Source organism: Aptenodytes patagonicus, chromosome 2, assembly GCF_965638725.1.
Source record: "Aptenodytes patagonicus chromosome 2, bAptPat1.pri.cur, whole genome shotgun sequence".
NCBI lineage: Eukaryota > Metazoa > Chordata > Aves > Sphenisciformes > Spheniscidae > Aptenodytes > Aptenodytes patagonicus.
Window position 1 is genome coordinate 92,330,613 of NC_134950.1, and position 18,455 is coordinate 92,349,067.

An 18,455-nucleotide genomic window follows, 5' to 3' on the forward strand; every position below is an offset into this window, starting at 1 on the left:
AAGGTCTGATTAACAATTTATGCCTTCCTAAGAAGGATTAGCAGAAACCTATCATTTTTATATTTAAATCTTGATTTGCATCTAAGAGAAACCATACCCAGGTTTACATTTTCATTATTTATTATTTTTATCATTATTATTATTGCTGCCTCTGAAACATTGCTTAAGTGAACATTGCAGGCACCAGTTTGTTGTACTAATCTTTTAGTAGCTAATCCCCTCACATGTGTCAGAGGAAAAACTGGCCTCTTGCGTCATGCAATGGGCTCGATCCTGCAAAATGATGGCTTTTGTCCCTTCCTGGGCTCAGTTGCTTTTCACTGTCCCTGAAGTCCATTGGGATGGAGGGTGATCAGCACTTGGCAGAGTCAGGCTGAGATCTGCAAGCCCAGGAACTGAATGTTGTCCAGCTAACACTACTTTAGAGAATGAAATCCAGATGTACACGACCAAGGTTTGCCGGATGTACTTTCCCAGAGAGGAATTTTCCTTTTTGACATTTACTTTGTGCAACTAGTCGCATCTCTGTCTCAGTGATGTTTTTCTATAAGCCACCCAGCCCTGCTTATTAGGTTACTGCTGGGCAGCCTCCGCTAGGAGAGGAGGCAAGGGGTGATCCTGCTGCTATATTCTGGGAAGCAATGGAGCAGGAGCTGTCGCTTTTTGCTATTACAGAGGCAGCCCAGGAAGGAGCGTGCTACCAGGTGGAAGGGGGTGGGGAGCAGATACCAGTAAATCTGCCAGCCAAACTTTGTGCACTCTCCTGAGTATAAAATCAGGCCAAAGACATGCAGCTTAGTGGAGCAGAGTAGAATTTATTTTACTTCTGGCAAAGCTATTTTTGATTTTAAAAAATGTGTTTAATGTTCAAATAGAAAATAATAACAATGGTCTGTTCTGCTCTCTCTTTTCAAATTGACCTAGTGTTCCCCCTTGACTTTGTCTTCTCCAAGTTCAGCTGCTTCAGAAAATTGTATGGCATATTTTCTTTTTTTTCCCTGTGCATTTCCATTTCTGATACTTTTCAGTGGATTTAACACTCATTTCACCAAGAGCTGGATGTGGTGGTCATAGGCTGTAGAGCTAAGGGAAAAGATTGTCAGCTAGGGGCTGTGAGCTCCACTGGCTCACAGCAAGGGAGACGTTATTTTTGTCCTCTTGAGCTTCCCTAGTCAGTAAGACACTAAAAGGCTCAAAAGAAATGCTGATATTTAAGCAACTTCATTGCTTTATTTGAAATCTCAACATCTCCATGGCTTTTCTTTTAATCAATAGCTTAGTTTTTGTCTTGGACTCAAGGGCTTTAAGTTCTAAAATACTAGAGCCATAATCTGAAAACTGCTGGTTCTTCAAAGCAAAAATGAGCATTAACACATTCAGAGGAAGATTTCTCATTTTCCTGGCTTTTCAGGATGTGATAAACTGAATTTTAGTTTTAGGGCTGCATTCACATTTTGAGGATCTGCTGTTAGAAGGACTCTGAGAATCACAATCAGAATATTTTCTTGTGGCACTTGCGTTCAGCATGTGCTTGTGGGCCATTACTGTCAGCGGGATTTAAGCAAATGCGCAAAAGATTGTGCTGACTCAGGGACTGAGCAGTACCTGTGAGGAATAAGGCCCTTAGATTCGGGATTAGCAACACTCTGGGTTTCTATCTTATTCTTAGTTCTGACTGAAATTTTATCTAGTCACGTTCTCAGTCAAAAGAGCACAAATGAATATTATTCCATTGATTTCCAGGGGGCTGTAATGATAAACATGAGCTGAAAAACTGGACCAAGCAAGCAGAAGAAAACACATGAATAAATTATCAACAGTGGACATGCCCAGGAACTGAGAGCAGTCAGCTCCCCCCACTCTCTCCTCACTCTCCCATTAAAAAATCCTCAGCCATGTAGTCAGAGAGCAGGAGCAATATCATGGGACTTCTGTGGCCGGTGACACAGCAAACAATAGTGTGAGCAAATAGTTCATACTTAATCTGTGTGATGAATTATTTATCCAAACTATTCTACAGCAACATATTATTAGTTATTTGTATTACGTTAGTGCCCACAGGTTCTAATTGTGTGAAGCAGTGCTCTAACCTAATAAAGTCCCAGCAGGCAAATATGTTCAGAGAAATCAGTCTTGGTTGCAGGATTATTTGACCAAAATGTGGCTAACTTCACAGCAAATCCTATTAGAACAGAGTACTTAAGTGAGTTCTACCCTATAATAGATGTGCAAGTTAAACATGTCAGCTACGCTTTTGTTCAATTAAAGCACACTTATTAAAAAAAAAAAAAAGCTAAATGCTTACTATATTATGATTCATTCTGTAACCACTGAAATGATTTTAAAGTCTTCTGTGTACAGAATTTTCAGGTGAGGTCAATGTGATTTTCGCTCACAATGATGGCTTCTTGGTTCCCTTAAATGAATCAGAAATGAAAAAAAAAAGTAGGTCTGACCATAACGCACAAGAATATCTTATGTGGAGGAACAACATGGTATCAGGCCTAACGTAAAGATATCACAATTCTTTGATGAAAGGAAGAGAAAGAACTAGGAAATAAAAAGTGAGGTACAAAACAGTTGCTGGGAGCCCCTGGAGGTCAATGGAGACCATAATATGTGCCTTTAGTGGTCTTCAGGATAAATTCTGCCCTCAGTATTCCACTGTATTTGTGGGTAGGACTGTTGCTAGGAAAATGGCCTCTTCTTTGCTTTTTCATTTTATTCCTATTCTGTGACTGCACAGTCTGAACTAGGCACTAACTAGTGCCTAGTTACATATAAGCTGTTCAGCCTCGGTCAATAGGTATTTTATCGTTATCCTCGCTGCAGAAAGCAACCCGGGATAACAGAGTTTTGTGGGAAATGTTGGCTTTGTTCCACATGAGTCTGCAACAGCACGCCACAGTTTGCAGACACGGACACGGTGTATGCGTCAAAAGAACTGCTAGATGAAAAAGATCTGTCAACACCTGGTTTGTACACATCTCTCAACCTCTACTTTTGGATGCTTATTGCTAATCGAGTTCCACCACACACCAATGCACTAAAATTTTCTCATGTGGACGTCATTTCCAGGAGAACATGTGGCTATCAGCTTGCAGTAGAGTGTCGGCTGGCCGGAATCCAAACCATAAAGTCAAATACCTTCACATGATGAAGGTGTTTGGAGACTGAACTGAGGTCTATGTTGTGCGACTAACCTCATCTTGACATGACTGAATGAGGGAAATATATGAAGTTGTGATCTCTTAACATCTGCTCCTGCCTTTTTTTCTGAATCTCTTCAGAACGAGCAGACACCCAGCTCTGCATCCACACACCCCGGCTTTAAATGGGTTACCAATACCCAGCTCTGCACTTGCGGCTTGAGTCTTTCTGCTGCTTCAACCCAGCTCTGAAATGTGTCCCTCCAGGTTAGTTTGCATAAACATAAAACCCCAAATTAGCATTGCAAGCAGCCATTGCCCTCAAAAACCAGTAGTTTGTCTGTGCTCAGTGCATATTTGCCATCTGCTAATGCATTAAAAAAAGAAAAAAAAAAAAAAAGAATCTGGGCCAAGTCCTTAATTGGAGTAAATCCATGTTTAACTCTAGTAACTTTAAGAAACTGTCATCACCTTTACCAGCTGATGAACGGGCCTCTGCAACTGCAAAGCAGAGGATGCCTTGAAGCATTTGGGCTACGCGTTGTTTCTGCCTGACTGAAGGGGTGCCAAGTGGAGGGAGTACATTTTCACGGAGGCAGCCTTCTGGTTGTTGTCCGCTAGGGTGTATACCTACGAAATGCAAGCCTTCTGCACTTCTGACTGCTTGGCTCTAGGCACAACTCGCATACCTTGTAATATAAATACTCAGCTTTGCTTTCTCAGCTCTAACCCTTCCCATGCAAAGTCAGAGGCGTGGACACCGTGCCAAAAATAGGAAGCTGAACCATTAGTCCTGCAGAAATGATCTCTTTAAAAGCCGTAAGCAAAGAGGGAAAAGGATATGGGACCATCTCACACCAGGAAGGACATTTTGGTTGTTTGTGGGATTTTTCCTCTATCAGGTAAAAAAAGCCTTAAAAGATTAAAATAACAAACCCAGTTATTTTGGACACAAGAGTGAGCATTTTGACCCGACCCCTGCTCAGGACGAGTAGCGTGTAACAGCCAGGCTCGTGCTACGCCGTTACTATTCAGGCCACTGGCACTGGAAAAAAAATACAGGACTGTCAAGGAAAGAAATGTAGAATGGTGTTTGTGGATTAAACTGCTGTTTAAATGGATTTATAAAGCATATGATTATATTTTCCTTCTAAAATTCTCTCTATTTTCAAAAAGAAAGAGAAAGAGAGACTCTTGGCATTTATCTTTTCCCCCCAAGACAGTGGACTGGTAGATGCCCCTCAGGGAGGGATATCTGAGAACAGAACAGAACACTCTCCGAAAGCTTTTAACTAACACTACTTGGACAAGGTAATTCAGTAAGAGTGTTTAAAAGGCCTCACAAGAGAAATTTTGCATCTTTACTTCACGGCTCGCCCTCACATGCCTGTCTCTTTCAATAAACTATTACTCTGCCATTGAGAGCACCTGGCTTGCTGGCTGGTGTCACACATCTTTCAGTCTGTTGATACCAACATAGCTGATATTCCTCAGGGGATTGGCAAGCAAACGGGTTTTGAAAGCCCTCTACCTTCAAGGCCTGTACTCAAACCCCAGCTAGAACAGATGCCAGCAGTCGAAAGCACTATTAGTACCACCTAATGGCTCTTCAGAGGACTATCTAAGCAAAACAACTATTTCCATTCCCTTTCATACAGAAGAAAAAAAATAGTGGGGGGTTGTATTAATAGCATCATCTGTTGAGAACTTCAGTGGCACTGGCCCGTGAACCAGTAACAGAAGTGGCGTGGAGTACATCCCTGCAAAACAAGCTCTAGGCTCTTTGGCGAGGTGGGCTGAAGAAACTCTCATTGCTGCTGTTTTTCTATTATCTGTTCTGTGGACAAATAAAGGTCTTCAGCCTCCGCAGCAGCCAGCATCTACACTGCAGAAGCATTGCATCAGTAGAGAGATTTAAAAGGGGGAAAAAAAAAAAAAAAGCTCATTCCAAGGTAGCTGATTTGCCGTGGAGAGGCACAGGAAAGATTCCTGAACTTTTGGGCCCCTGAGTTACTCAAAAAGCCCATAGCCTGTGTTTTCTCATATCTGCAGAGAACTACAGGCAGGGGAGTCTCTTATCTCAGGGTGGAATTCGCTTTTCTCACACTCTAGTCATGCAGTGAAAGACCTGCAGTGAATATACCTGCTGCATTTAGGCTGCATTTTTAAATCTTAAAACTGGCTTGCAATATCTTGTGATGGAGGGGGAACAGGAAAGAGGGGACAAAAGACACTCACAGTTTTGCAACCACCCATTAGAGACCAGTTTTTAAAAAGGAATTGGATAACTCAAGGTTTAAGTGTCAGTGCCCTTCCTTTGATGAGTAACTCATGCTGAGTTCAAATTTGTTTATAAAGTGCATTTTATCATTATCTTTTAAGGTCTTTAAAGCCCAGAGCAGATCATTTGCAAATTTACAATGGAAAAATTATTTCATGAAGCCAGTGGTGGCTCACTTGAATAGGAGTTTGCAGACCTGGACACTGGTGTTTGAAGAGTCTCTGTGTGTTCATGCTTTGTAGACATGCCCCTTAACAGAAGTATGGGCAGGCAACAAGAAACCATATGGCATGCGTTCATAAATAGGGCAGATTTTGCCCTTGCACAAATAGCTGTATATGCATCTAAAATGCATATAGATGTTCATCCCATGCAAACACCTTTTTCTTCCACTTAAATCTAAGTCAGACCTAAAGCTCAGCCTTAAGTCTCAGTTTATCAGACAGACAAATCAGTATTCTTCCAAGGGAAAAGCATAGCAAAAACGTGCTATGTAACGACTGAGGACATGATCCTGTTTTCTGTCATTTAGACTGCTCAAATGACAGGACCTACATTCGCTCTTATTTACATTGGATTATTGGTCTTCTCTCTCCACTGGAGATCCTGGCAACATTTTCAATGGACTTCTACGAGTTTGGGAGGTTGAGATTTTACCCATAGATTTTGGTGAAATTATTCTCAGCTTATGTGACTAGTAACAATGAATCAGGCCCTTATATTTTAGGTTTTTGGTGGTGTTTATTTCATCTCGAAATGCACTGCATATGTCATTCCTTGTTGTCCACTCTTAGCATTCATTTTCCTTAAAGCTCTGACCTGTTAAGGTAAAGATATTATTATACAGGGATTTTAATTTTCACTAAAAAAGTAAAATTCCTAGTTCTTGCATATAAAGCAAGCCTTGAGAACATGAAGTCTACCAAGGGGGAAAAAGACAAAAGAACAATCTTAAGTTATTTTTAAGTCAGTCCAACTTATGATTTATTTGGAGCCTCGGGGTTGGCGATACAGTTAATTGCAATAATTCATTACTTCCGTACTAACTAGCAGCTTATTACATTACCAGCAAACTTACCTCTCAGCTTTCTGGAGCAAGGCAGGTTTCAGGACTCCACCTCCCAGTTCCTGTGGTCTCACTGGCTCACCCCTGCACAGTCTGGCCAAAGACATGTAGACGCCTTGGTCACAAGCGGCTAAATAAAACGGAAATGTATCAAGCAAAGGTGAATGATAATGACTGTAACACTTAGCACTTACATGTTCCTCCGTGTCCAAGTGCTTCACAAGTAGGAACTAATTACGATATGTTCAGTAATAATGGTATGTTCAGAGAGATGCTAAATTGTGTCCTTACTGTAATAAACTGCTGTGCTGGGATAGGAAATCACTAGATTACAAGATAGAAGGAGGCAGCTTTAGGATAATCCCTCTGTAACCTCATGCACCCAGGTCCCTCACTGGAGATGGCACAGATCTAGACTTCCGCACAAAGACCTACTCTTTTTTTGGGGGGAGAGGTTTATACCTTGCCTGCATTGCTTTTGTTTCAGCTGTATCGATGCAAAGGGGCTGTGGGGCTACAGGAACTTCTGTCTTTGTTCATGATAGGACACAGAAGAAGGGTTGGGAAAACACTTCTTAACTGCCATAGGTTTAAAGAAAGCTGACTAACCCCCAAAGCATTTTCAGTTACATATTGCAGAGCAAGAGAGAAAAAAAAATTCCCTCTTTGCTGTTCTGCTTGTACTGCTGCAGCAAAGTCATCTTGTGTTTTCTCCTTGAAATATGTGATGTCACAAAAAAATTAATTACTTGAGCAAAAAGAAATAGGATTGCAGGGAAAAAACAGATTTGTAATATTATCGTGATTATAGCTACAGGTAGTAGATAATCTCCTGCTTTCTCTTGTGGGAGAAAAGACAGCTTGTTTTAAAAACTTACTAAAAAAAAATTCCCATTTTTTATGAGGTGTCTAGCAAAAAAGAAAAGGAAAAAGCATCATCCATGGATTTTTGCATTTACTTATTTGTAGAAAAACTTCCAAGGGATAATTCACATTTCAATGTTGTCTTGTTTTTTAACTTCAGCCGATAACCCTTTTCAGAAATTAAGTCCACTGCATGGAAGAGGTGGTGGCAGATGCTTTCTAAGAGGCAACTAAATTGTGTGGGTTGTGCTTTCCCTCTGCTGAACTGACCACTCTCCAGGCTCAGCTGGGCCGCCCCGGAGCTGCTCCTCGGGGGTGCCAGGACATGGTGTCGCAATTCTTTTTAAAACAGAACTGCGGTTGCCCACCAGGGAAAGACGAAGTCATTCTGGAAGAGAGGGAACTATTAACCAACAAAGTTTTGGGCATTAAACGAACTTTGGAAACGAGCAGGATGTTCTATTGACTTGGCCAAGCTCCCAAACAACTGAAGGTTATGGCATTTCTGAGCTTGCCCAGCACATATTTTTGAAGGCAATTCTGCTTTTCCCTGTAAGGGATGGTGTGTAGGTGAGCCTCCCTCTCCACGGGTGCTCTGGGCATAGAAGGTCTTAAAAAAATATACAGCCCCTAAATGACAGCGGTGGATACCCTAGTTACTGGCAATTTTCAGGGTTATGGAAGAACACCCCCCCCAACTTTATTTTCTTGACATTAAAAATTTATATGGAAATACCAGCCCTGTAAAATCCATTGATTACTTGTTCTAATGCAAGAGAGAAGGCATTTCTGAACCTCTTCACTGGTTATAATATAGATTTAATGAAGGTGGATGTTGCCAGTTTCATGGATGGTAACAACTCAGGTTGTAGTCTTTCTGCTGGTCATTGCTTAAGTGGCATTTGATGGCAGTTTCCCTAGGCTAAGCTGCTGAACATCTTTTTCTCCTCTCAGCTTTCTAAAAATTAAGTGTAATTCAACACCTGTGAATGTTAGCCTGCAGATTACAAGATAGCCAAAATTCTAACTGGTGCTCATTTAACGACGTCATTATTCTTTTTAAATAAATAAAAAAGTTGGTCCTTTCTTATTGTCAAGAAGTATGATTACTTTTTTCCTCCACCTACTCAGTTCAGTAAATCCTATAACTTGGGCAAATTATAAAACCAATTTTTAAAGGTATTACAGCACAATTTTACAACAGATAACAGACAAGCTGAAAACTTATCCCCCCCCCCCCAACCCTTCTTAAAACAGTATCTCTTTGACCTAAGCTTTCATGGCTAGCAAAGCATTAAAAACATGGAAGATATTAGATTATTGGTATAGTTAGCATAGCCCATGATTTATTTAACTAGAAGAAATAGTTAATTTTCTAAAATGCTGTTTTAAGAAAACAATAGCAAACAGAAGGTGTTTACACTCAGAAGACTAGGGTAATGCCTTTATCAGGAAAAAAAAAACAAAAACCAAACAACAAGACAGAGTCGAAAACAAACAAACAAAAATCCCCAGCTACCCAAATAGGCTGTGGAAAATGGGAATGATTAAAAAAAAAATCTCTGATCAAAAAAACATCTGCATGCTAATCCTGGTGTTTTCAAGTGGAACAACAGAGTAAGAGGAAAAAACCCACACATTTAAGAAGAAATGTGAGAAGCAAACAAAAAAATAATGATGAATGGAAAAATATGAGGAAGTCAGAAAAATTCAGAGAATGAAACAGATTGACTCTGTGCGTTCTTTTGCAATGGAGCTTCTGTTGGTGTGACTGCATATTCAGCAGTGTGAGTATTATAATTAAAGACTGTCAGCTCAAGCAAAATGTTTTAAAACCTTCCTATTAATAAGCAGATAAACTGCTTAAAAATACTAATTATATTAGGAAAAAGGGAAGTGTTTCATTTTTGTGTTTCAATTCCTTTCATCTGCTATAACACATTTAAATAGCAGATGTCTCTCCCAGGCAGTGTTTGGTAGCGGTACTGTTGATTTCGATACCGAGGTGGTAAGAACATCTATATGGAGGGGTTTGGTGCTGTGCTGCAGGTCCCAGAGCTCGCTGGTACCCGTGCAAGGGTCGAGTCCAGCGCCAGGCAGAGATCCCACAACAGCAGCCGAGCTGTACCAGCGCTGTGCCGCGTCCCGGCTGGTTAACTCTGCCCGTCAGCAGGACAGATGGGGCAAGGTGCAGCGCGGTGCTGGTACGGTGGGGCTGCTGGCAGCGCCTGGGAGGGCAGGGGGCTCTCCGCATTGCACTCCGCTGCGCAGCCCTGTAGGCATACCCTTACAAGTCCGCAGACAAAGAGCATGACTCTGTACAACGCAGGCAGCAAGCGCTGTGCAGTGCTTTATCCCAGGTTCGGACCAGAATGGGAGTGCGTGAGAAAGAGCTCCCGAGCAGTGTGAAACGTGGATGCTAGGTCGATGCAAATCTCTTTCATCTCTGGAGTTTGGAAATTTTTTCACACCGAATTGCAATTAAAGTAGCTGCTTCTTTTTGTAAGACCAAGACAATGCTATCAGGGTATTGGACAAAGGACAGTTACAAGCACAAAAAAACTTAATTTAAGCTAAAATGAAAATTAGCTCTGGTGGTCGCAGGTTAGACCAGATGAACCCAATCTTGCAAATACTTATGCACAGATGTATTTTTAGAGATACAAATAGCCTCAAGCACTTATATGTGTAGTCACTCGCCTAGTTTTGCTTATCATTCAGAAAGGTTTAAGGAAGATCCAATCGTTACATGTAATGATCTTAAGGAAGATCATCATTACAATGTAGCTTGCAAACCCACACCTCTTTAGGTCTCTTTAAGATACCATTCCAACGCAAATAACTCAAAGTTAGCCGAACTGTGAAAAACGGCAGTTGAAAAATAACCGCTGATGTATATATTCATCCTGGGCTCCCAGGAAAACATTTGTTATTTGGAAAGCCACTCTGAGCTTGCTTTTTTAGCACCCAAAAGTATCAGAACATCTTAAGATTTTTGTCAGGCTCTACCCACGAGGCTGCAGTGCGCTTTTTCTCCCCATTGTGGCCAAGCTGTGTTGTGAGCAAGACAGTTTACCTGAGGTGTCGTTACAAAGCGTGAGAAAATTGTCATCATAAATCATCAATGTGAAAATAAAAGCAACCTCTGAGATTGCAGGATTTCTTCCAAAATTTTCCCCTTGCTACGAAGTATCCTGTAATCTAACACTAGGTTTCTGTCTTTCTCAGTTGCTGAAGTGCTGTTCTGCATTTCTAGGTTTCCAGAGAGTCGCCATGGCAGTTAGACTGTTAACCCAACCTTGAAGAGCAAAAAACAGCACAAGCAACAGCCTGGTTGTGAATCTATAAACATTACCTCATCCATTTCAGAGAAATTTTAACTCTCTTCCCCATTCATACAATGAGACACAAACTGCCAGCTCCAATGTCAACTGTTTAGATGCCAAAAACGCTAAACATGATAAAAAGTAATTTTAAAAAATCTGGAATAATAAAACACACATAACTGCAGCCTGGTGACATGCTGATTAGATAATTTTTGAGTCATTCAAAGACAAAACTAAATGCGTTTCTCTCACGGTATATGTTTAACTTTGTTCTGTATAGAAATCTCAAAAAATGGCTGAAGTTTGGAATTTGGCAGATGAGTAGAGAGGAATGCATTCCACTACATGTTTGTGTAGCGGAATTATGCAATGCAATATGATGCACATCTAGACAAACAAAAGGCTTCACGTTTAGTGGATAGGATTTGAAAAGAACAGTATTTAATAACGTCAACGCTGAACATGATATTCCCTTCTCGTTCTTTCATCCAGTTGTTGCCTTTTTGTGCTATTGTAGTTTTATGTTTTGGTATCAGAAAATTATTTTGCTCACATTCAGGGTCAATCTCTCTTCTTTCCACAGTCCAGTCCTAACTATTTGGCCACTATTTCTTGCTGCACACTATTTTGTTTTAGGCTACTTAATTGGAAATGGTTAATTGGCCCTGGCGTCTTACGGCAGAGAAAATTATGTTCTTAAACTGTATTGAGCTCCCATAAATATTTCACTTCATGTTAGTTTCTGTGCTTCTAGCTGAGCTGTCTAAAGTGCTCAAAAAAACCCTTTTTTTGTCACAGTTAAACACTTTACTAGGACACAGTGAAAGGATTAGCCGTTTGTGTTTTAAAATGTGTATCAGTGAAGGAGATACTTTTTTTTTTTTAAAGGCTGGCAGTTCTTTCCCTTCTACCCTTAAATCATTTGCCGAGCTACATATCCCATCAAAGCACCCATTTAATTTTTTTTTTTAAAGCGTCAGCGGAGCGAGTCCGATGACAAGTTCAGTCCCGGGCCGGCGGCCGGCTGCAAAGCCTGGAGCTCCCCCGCGTGGCGGCCGGGGGCCGGGGCCGGGGGCCGGGGCCGGGGGCCGGGGCCGGGGGCCGGGGCCGGGGCCGGGGCCGGGGCCGGGGCCGGGGGCTGCTCCCGCCGCCGGGTCGGGCTTCCCTGCACCTCCCGCCTGGGAATTTGGCACAAGAATTCTGCCCTGCCATCGGGTACAAACATGCGTCGTTAACACTGACGCTGCAGCACCGCTTTTAATCATTTTTAAAAAAGCCCAAGCTTTTGTCGCTGTTTTTACTGAGTCTAGTTTTGCTGCAAGGTTTTCTCCTAGAGCAACGAAGAAGGGGGAACAAATTCCTCCAGAGGGTGGTTTAGTAAGACTTTGGTGGCCTGAGTCATCCCCTTGGGTTGTGGCTCATTTCCAGCCCGGAGTCGCCGCGGGTGCCGCAGAGCTTTGGTGTGACCCAGTGGGGCCATGGATGCCGTGGCAATTGTAAGGCCAGGTCACGGCCCTTGACAGAAGGAGAGGAGCTCCATGAAGGAGGGCTGTGTTGTTCTGTCAGACAGACGTGGTAAACACAGCAAAGGCAGGGAGTGGGGGCTAAAAATACCGCATCTTTCCACTGAGCATTCACAGTGGAGGCATTTGGCCGCGGGACAGAACGGCGCTGTGGACAGATGTGGAAATGGTTTAAAAGTTTTTTGCCACCAGCAGTATGTTGCCATGCCGCTACCAACGGTTAGTATTGGTAGAGTGCAATATTAAGTTGAGTGCAAAATCGCCTAGACTTACTCAAACGAGTCTCCACTGACGTATAGATTAAGTGTGCAGACTTTGTACCAGAGTGGCTGAGGACTGCACCCGTGTAGACCTCTCTGTGTTTAGGTGTGGAGACAAAGACTTCCAACTGAGGTGCTGCGACTGACCTTTTGGTCTGAGCCCTGCAGAGGTATCTGCATCATCTGACTACGGCTCTTATCTCCGCAGTTGCCTCAGTGAGCTCCAGAGCTTATGTATTGGATCAGCCTGCGCCTGCCGTGAAGAGCGAGAGGGTGGTTTTGGCCCCTCTCCACCAGTTATATTAGCAACATGCAGGCCACGGAGGATGAATATTTTTTTCTGGCAAGCACAAAAATTCACCAAGATAGCAAGCACAAGAAGTCACAAGGGCTGATAGCATCGACTCTTTCCTCAAGTTTTTCAGTATCCTTCTTTCGATATACGTAACAAGGCAGCGTGCTTTTATCTGGACACACTGCTGCTTCTTGCGGCTTCAATTTATACCCAGCTAGTGTCATTTCAAAATCCCGGCTTCGAATCACATGTGAAAGCGCAGAGCTTAGAGATTTTGCCTTGAACATCCCACCCTTCCTATACTTTCTACTAGCCCCAGTGAGAATACTGAAGGAGCACTATATCGTGCTCAGTACATTATGCCTGTGATGAGAGTCACAGTGCAATAATATGGACACAATTTTGCCCATCTATTTCCACAAGGTGGTTCCTTTAATGGCTTGGTAAAGCACTCATGCAATTGAGTTGCATTAACGGGGACTGAAAATGGGTTAAGTTATCGGTTTAATGAATGAAAAATCAAATACCAAAAAGCCCAGCCTCCAGCCAGCTAGGTCTCAAATATCAATCTTTGGCCTTAAATAATTCTGCTATTGTTATTCCCTTTCCACAGTCAGACCCTGTTTGCATTAGTGCAGATTTGGCACCATTCCTCTAGCATAAATCTGCCCTCCCTCAGCCCTGGAAGGCTTATCCCAAAATAGGTGAATTCTCAGACTGAGCAGAGCTTTCCTAGCAGTTTTTGTATTACACTTCCTGCAGAGAGTATAAGTCAGGACTTGGTCTAAAATGTCCTTTATCACCCTGTTGAACCCCTGCTGTGTTTAGCAGCTGGCACAACTTAAAATAGCCTTCAGGTTACTCTAAATATTGCTGAATTTCCTGGGAACATAGCACTAGGAGGAATCATTTGGGGCATTGAGTCCAGTGCTCCCATAACCACAAGTCTCCACATAACAGACATCTAGTTTGCAGGAGTGCACAGCACACTTCACCCTTCACTACGTCCTGTAACCCACCTGAGACTTGAAGTAGAAGATGCATTAAAAATGGCAAAACATTGCAATAAAGGAAAGGAAGAGATCAAGGGTACGATCTGGCAGAAACTGACTGAGGACTAGTAGTATATAAGTAGTATATAAGTATATAAGGATGGCTTAAAGCCACCTTTAACCTTACCTTTGGTCCCCAAGCTGCCACAGCTTGAAATGAGTCAGGCTCCCCTGTGCTGCTTTTGTGCAATGCTAACTTTGTAATCCTTTTTAGAAGTACAAAGCATTGGCAAAAAGATTTGTGGCACTCATTTTAAAGCCCAAGTGCTTTGTAACTGTGTAGGAGTTTGTACCATATGGTTTCTGCTGGATCATGTAACATCATACTGATGAGCTGAAAAACGCATGATAAAATAGTTTCATTCGATACTGGCCAGAAGCAAGATCTTGCTCACTGTGGTAACGTACTGCCCCAAGTCATGTCCCTGTCAATATATCGCCGTATAAAATACAGGCTCGTATGGCACGTGAACACTGTTCTGCTCTCTTTATAATACATGGAAACCACGACTGATTTTGGAGGAATGCATTGTCTCAAATTGTACCTCTGCTTTTCCTACTTTCTTGCTACATTTCCACTAAAAAACCCACCATGGGTAGAGTTAATATCTTGATTATTTTAAGGGCCCACTGAAAAGGATTGTGATCCTGTCAGTCATTCTGGTTTCTTTTAATGAATAATTAAAAATATGAATGTGAAAGATGTTCAGAAATTATTTTCAGGAGCTTGAATTTTACTTGCCAGCTTTTCCATTGCTTATTAGTTAGATTGACAATGAGCCATTATTGCTCACCCGATAGACTTCTCTGTAATACTGGACACAGTGGCAGGGCATCATGTTTCCCCAGAAAGGAGCAGTCCAAAAGCAATAATAATTCCTCTTCTTCAGAAGTCTAGCTGTTTGCAAAAGTCTGGAAAAGATTATGTCCTTATTTTCTAGTACGTCTACAGTTTTGTGCTGCAGTTGAGCCAAAAGAGGCATAGCAAAATACATGTTTAAGAGCACTAATAAGAACATGTCTGAGAAACTAGTCTTATCAGGACACACGTAGCTGTTGGAATAAATAATAACAAGGGAAGGATCTTGAAATTTTCTCGTGTTTGAAATACAGCAACCAGAAAGTCTTAGGGAAAGACTAAAAAAATGCTGTTAGCAGTAACTAACATGCAAGAATCCTGCCCCCGCTCCCATTTCCTCCTCTCCCTCACGCACTTGCAATATGTTGTAAGGGTGCAAGTGTGAAAAAGTACACATACGGAGTTACTTGTAGGCAGTACAGAGACACTTGTCATTTTTCTTGGTGTGCGTATTTATTTTTGATGGCTAAACATCACAATTTGTCCATTATCATGGAATGAATTAGGAAGTAGGTTTTGCACCTGGCATGTTATTGTTTGCTCTGAAATCTTGTAAGGTGTTAGAAGTTAGAGTATCACTTCAGGTGGATCACAGGGACCTAATTTTCCCTGTAATTTAAATTTAGTTTATATCCTTGATACTACATTACACTGAAAGCTCTCCTTATACACATCCTAATACAGCCATATACTGACAGTCACCATTCATTCAAACAAAACCTTGTAAAAATCTATTTTATATGAGAATATGAATAATTTCTGACTTGTTGACTTCTATAATAAAGCCGAAGATCTTATAGAGCATTGTTTGTTGGGAGGGGAGCGAGTAGGCTGGTAGGTTTTTGTTTGGAGTATCTGGGCAGGTATATAATGTTTCACATGTTGTATGGGCTTGACTCGTCTTGCATATTTATGCAACACTGTGGGATCAGCAGAGACAAACATCATTTGTCAGATGTCTATGATTTATCGGTTCTCATTCACATCACTGTTGTAATTCCTGGTACCTTCCACTCTTACGGCTGCTTTGCAGTACACCCCACAACTCTAAGCTTTGTGGCCCCATCCCTAAATGTATAAATACATAGGAGAGGAAATGTTTTTTTCATGTAACAGGAATATGTACTGCAGGAACCACTGCAACACATAATCCTGCTAAACCCAACTTCACTAATGTCCAAAAGGGAACGGGACACGTGTGCCAAAAGGGAATGGGATACATGCCCCAGGGTCCCCACGACTGCTTTTGGAAAGTCCATAATACCTCAGATTTTCAGAGTTCAAAGCAGTCTCTAACTCTACCAGATTAGGATCCCGACATGGAAAGCAGATTATCCCCACATCAGCCTATTGCTGGGATCTTTGACCATTCCTCTAGATGCTGACCATCCACCAGATGCTGGCCACCTTCAGAGAAGAGATACCAGACTAGATCTGCCATGTGTTCATTCTCACACAGCACAATGGCTCTAATCCTACGTTCCACATATTTTTTCAGTGCTTCAGGAGTTCAGATTCTAACTCAGGTTGAACTCTGCTGTAATAAAATAGCTGTGGCCTGGAAGTGTTATGATGCCCAATCTTTTAATGCAACAGCTAGAAGAGACAGAAGAGCACAGATGTAGCAAATGCCACTGCACAGTATGCTCTCCAGTTACCTGGAGGCGTTATGCTGTACAAAAGCATAACGTCATCAAGCACTTGGGTGATTCAGCTCCTCCCCATCCTCGGTACTACCTTGTAAGAGGTATAATTGAGCTCTTTTTTCTGTTCTTTTCAGATTTTTTTTGCTATGTGTTTTTGTAAAGTCAAACAAATAAGAAAATTAATGACAGCATATGAGTGCACCACAGAATAATGCTACTTAAGGACTGCTGTGCCTTTGGCTCCAGTTAACCTTAGTGTTCGTTATAGGTTGCAACCAGCTGAATCAATCACAGCTCCTTTGGTTGGGGAAAAAAATCCATCATTATTGCATCCACACACAGATATATACATTATTTTCCTAAAGTATCATAATCCTCTACTTACCAAAGAGCGCCTGTGATAGCTGGGAGGAGATGAAACTCAATTTTCCTTCACATCTGCTTGATCCTTCGGTATAATCAGCACCGCATGCACCAGGCAAGGTCACAAACTATGGCAATGTTCATCACAACATGCAATCTCCCCATTCTAGTGCCATTAACTGCTCAGCAACCTCTCCTTCTCCATCCCACTGTTTTTAATCTGCTAGAGCACTTCAGAGCGGGAACGGGAGAGCTCGCCTCACAGACCCGTTTCCAAGATCACTGTCACAGACCACACTTTGAGAAGGAGTCAGCGGTGAACCACTACCCCATTTGTTTCAGTGGAATAAGAAAAAGAACATCACAGTGGGATTTAATTTCAGGTTTGCTGGCCAGCACCTGCATCTAGGAAGAGATTCTGATGGCACCGGCATTACAGGCATTGCAGTATCTCCTCTGAGTAACTTCCTGATAGTTTGTAGAGACCTGTAGCTCATCTAGAGACAGTGGGACCAAAAGCATAGTTTATTTTCTTCCTTTTATTTTTTAAAAGGAGAGAGAGTCAGTGGTATCATTGCCCTCTGTTACAAAGGCAGTTATTTGCAGAATGATATGGTCAACGATGCACTATGATTTTCTGAAAGCCTATTTGCTTAGCCTGCACTGTTTTGGCTGAATTTTTGTTCAAAGCCTGTAGTTTGCTTGAACCAGAAATTAAAGCAGAGCATATATCACCTGAGACAAGGGTGGGAGGTCCTGATGTATCTGACCTAATATTATTTCATATGACTCTTGTTGCGCTGCAGTTGTTTCCTTCATAAAAGCAGACCTTTTCCAAGCTACCTCCCTGCAGATCTGATGGGTCAGATGCACTCCCCTTGGCTTTGCTGACTACCTCTCTCCCTGACACTCATTGGGCTCTCCTCCCACGTAGGTCTCTCCCTCCCCAGCTCACAAGACAGCGCCTCGGCACTGCGCTGCCTCGCTGTCCCTGGGTAAAGGTTTGCCACGCGCGAGGGTTAGAGCACCCAGATGTTAGCCGCTTACTTTGAAGTTGCCCTTAGCTCAAACAAGGTGAGGTAAAAGCGAGTAGAAGCATTATGAAATAAGCAACATAAGCACAGGTGCACAGAAGTAAAAAGATAACCAAGTCCCTGTCTTCCAAGTAGCAACATCAGCTCTAAATAGCTTGCTCTGTATGTATCCAGCTGACGAGCTGACAGATACTTCACAGCCCTCTGGCTGAGGATTTGGTTCTTATGCAAACCTATGACTTCAGATTGCATTCACGCAAGAGGATCCAGGATTTTTATAGAACCAGATGCATCTTTTGGCAGGAGGTATATATGTGTGTGTGTGTGTGTGGAGGGGGGCACATTCAAATTCAAATTCTCCTCTCCCTTTTCTTTCCCTGCAAGGGAAATTGTTAACTCAGGGAAGACATTTATGTTACCAGACCATTGTTTGCTTTTCCCAGTTTCAGAAACACTATTGTACTTTGGGAATGGCAAGGTGCGGTGGTCTCCAGCATAGATGATAAACAGAGTTGCCTCGCTCCTGGTCTGCCAACCTGTTGCAAGACAAAATGTTCTTTGCTGTTTGGCAAAGGGAAAGTCTCAGTACAAAGCTTCCTCCCACATGGAGCCTTCCACCACACTTACAGATGTGTCACTGGAAAAAAACTGAGGCTGCCCTGAACTTGCAGAGCAATCAGAAGAGTTCATTCACCTTCTTCCCTACCCGGCTCAAACACAAAATGCCTGTTTGGAAG

The 18,455-nt window shown here is 42.2% G+C and overlaps 1 protein-coding gene across 3 annotated transcripts in view; it reads left to right on the top strand.

Annotated features, from left to right (window-relative positions):
• LOC143156618 (cadherin-6) overlaps positions 1 to 18,455 on the top strand; it is a 110,408-nt gene that overhangs the window by 10,964 nt on the left and 80,989 nt on the right. The window contains exon 1 of one of the 3 annotated variants that reach the window (XM_076330392.1): positions 16,780 to 16,804. The exons of the other annotated variants lie outside the window; for them this stretch is intronic. The gene's annotated coding sequence lies outside the window, so the exon portion shown is untranslated. Of the gene's footprint in view, positions 1 to 16,779; positions 16,805 to 18,455 lie in introns of those variants that run through there. 3 annotated transcript variants of the gene reach the window in all.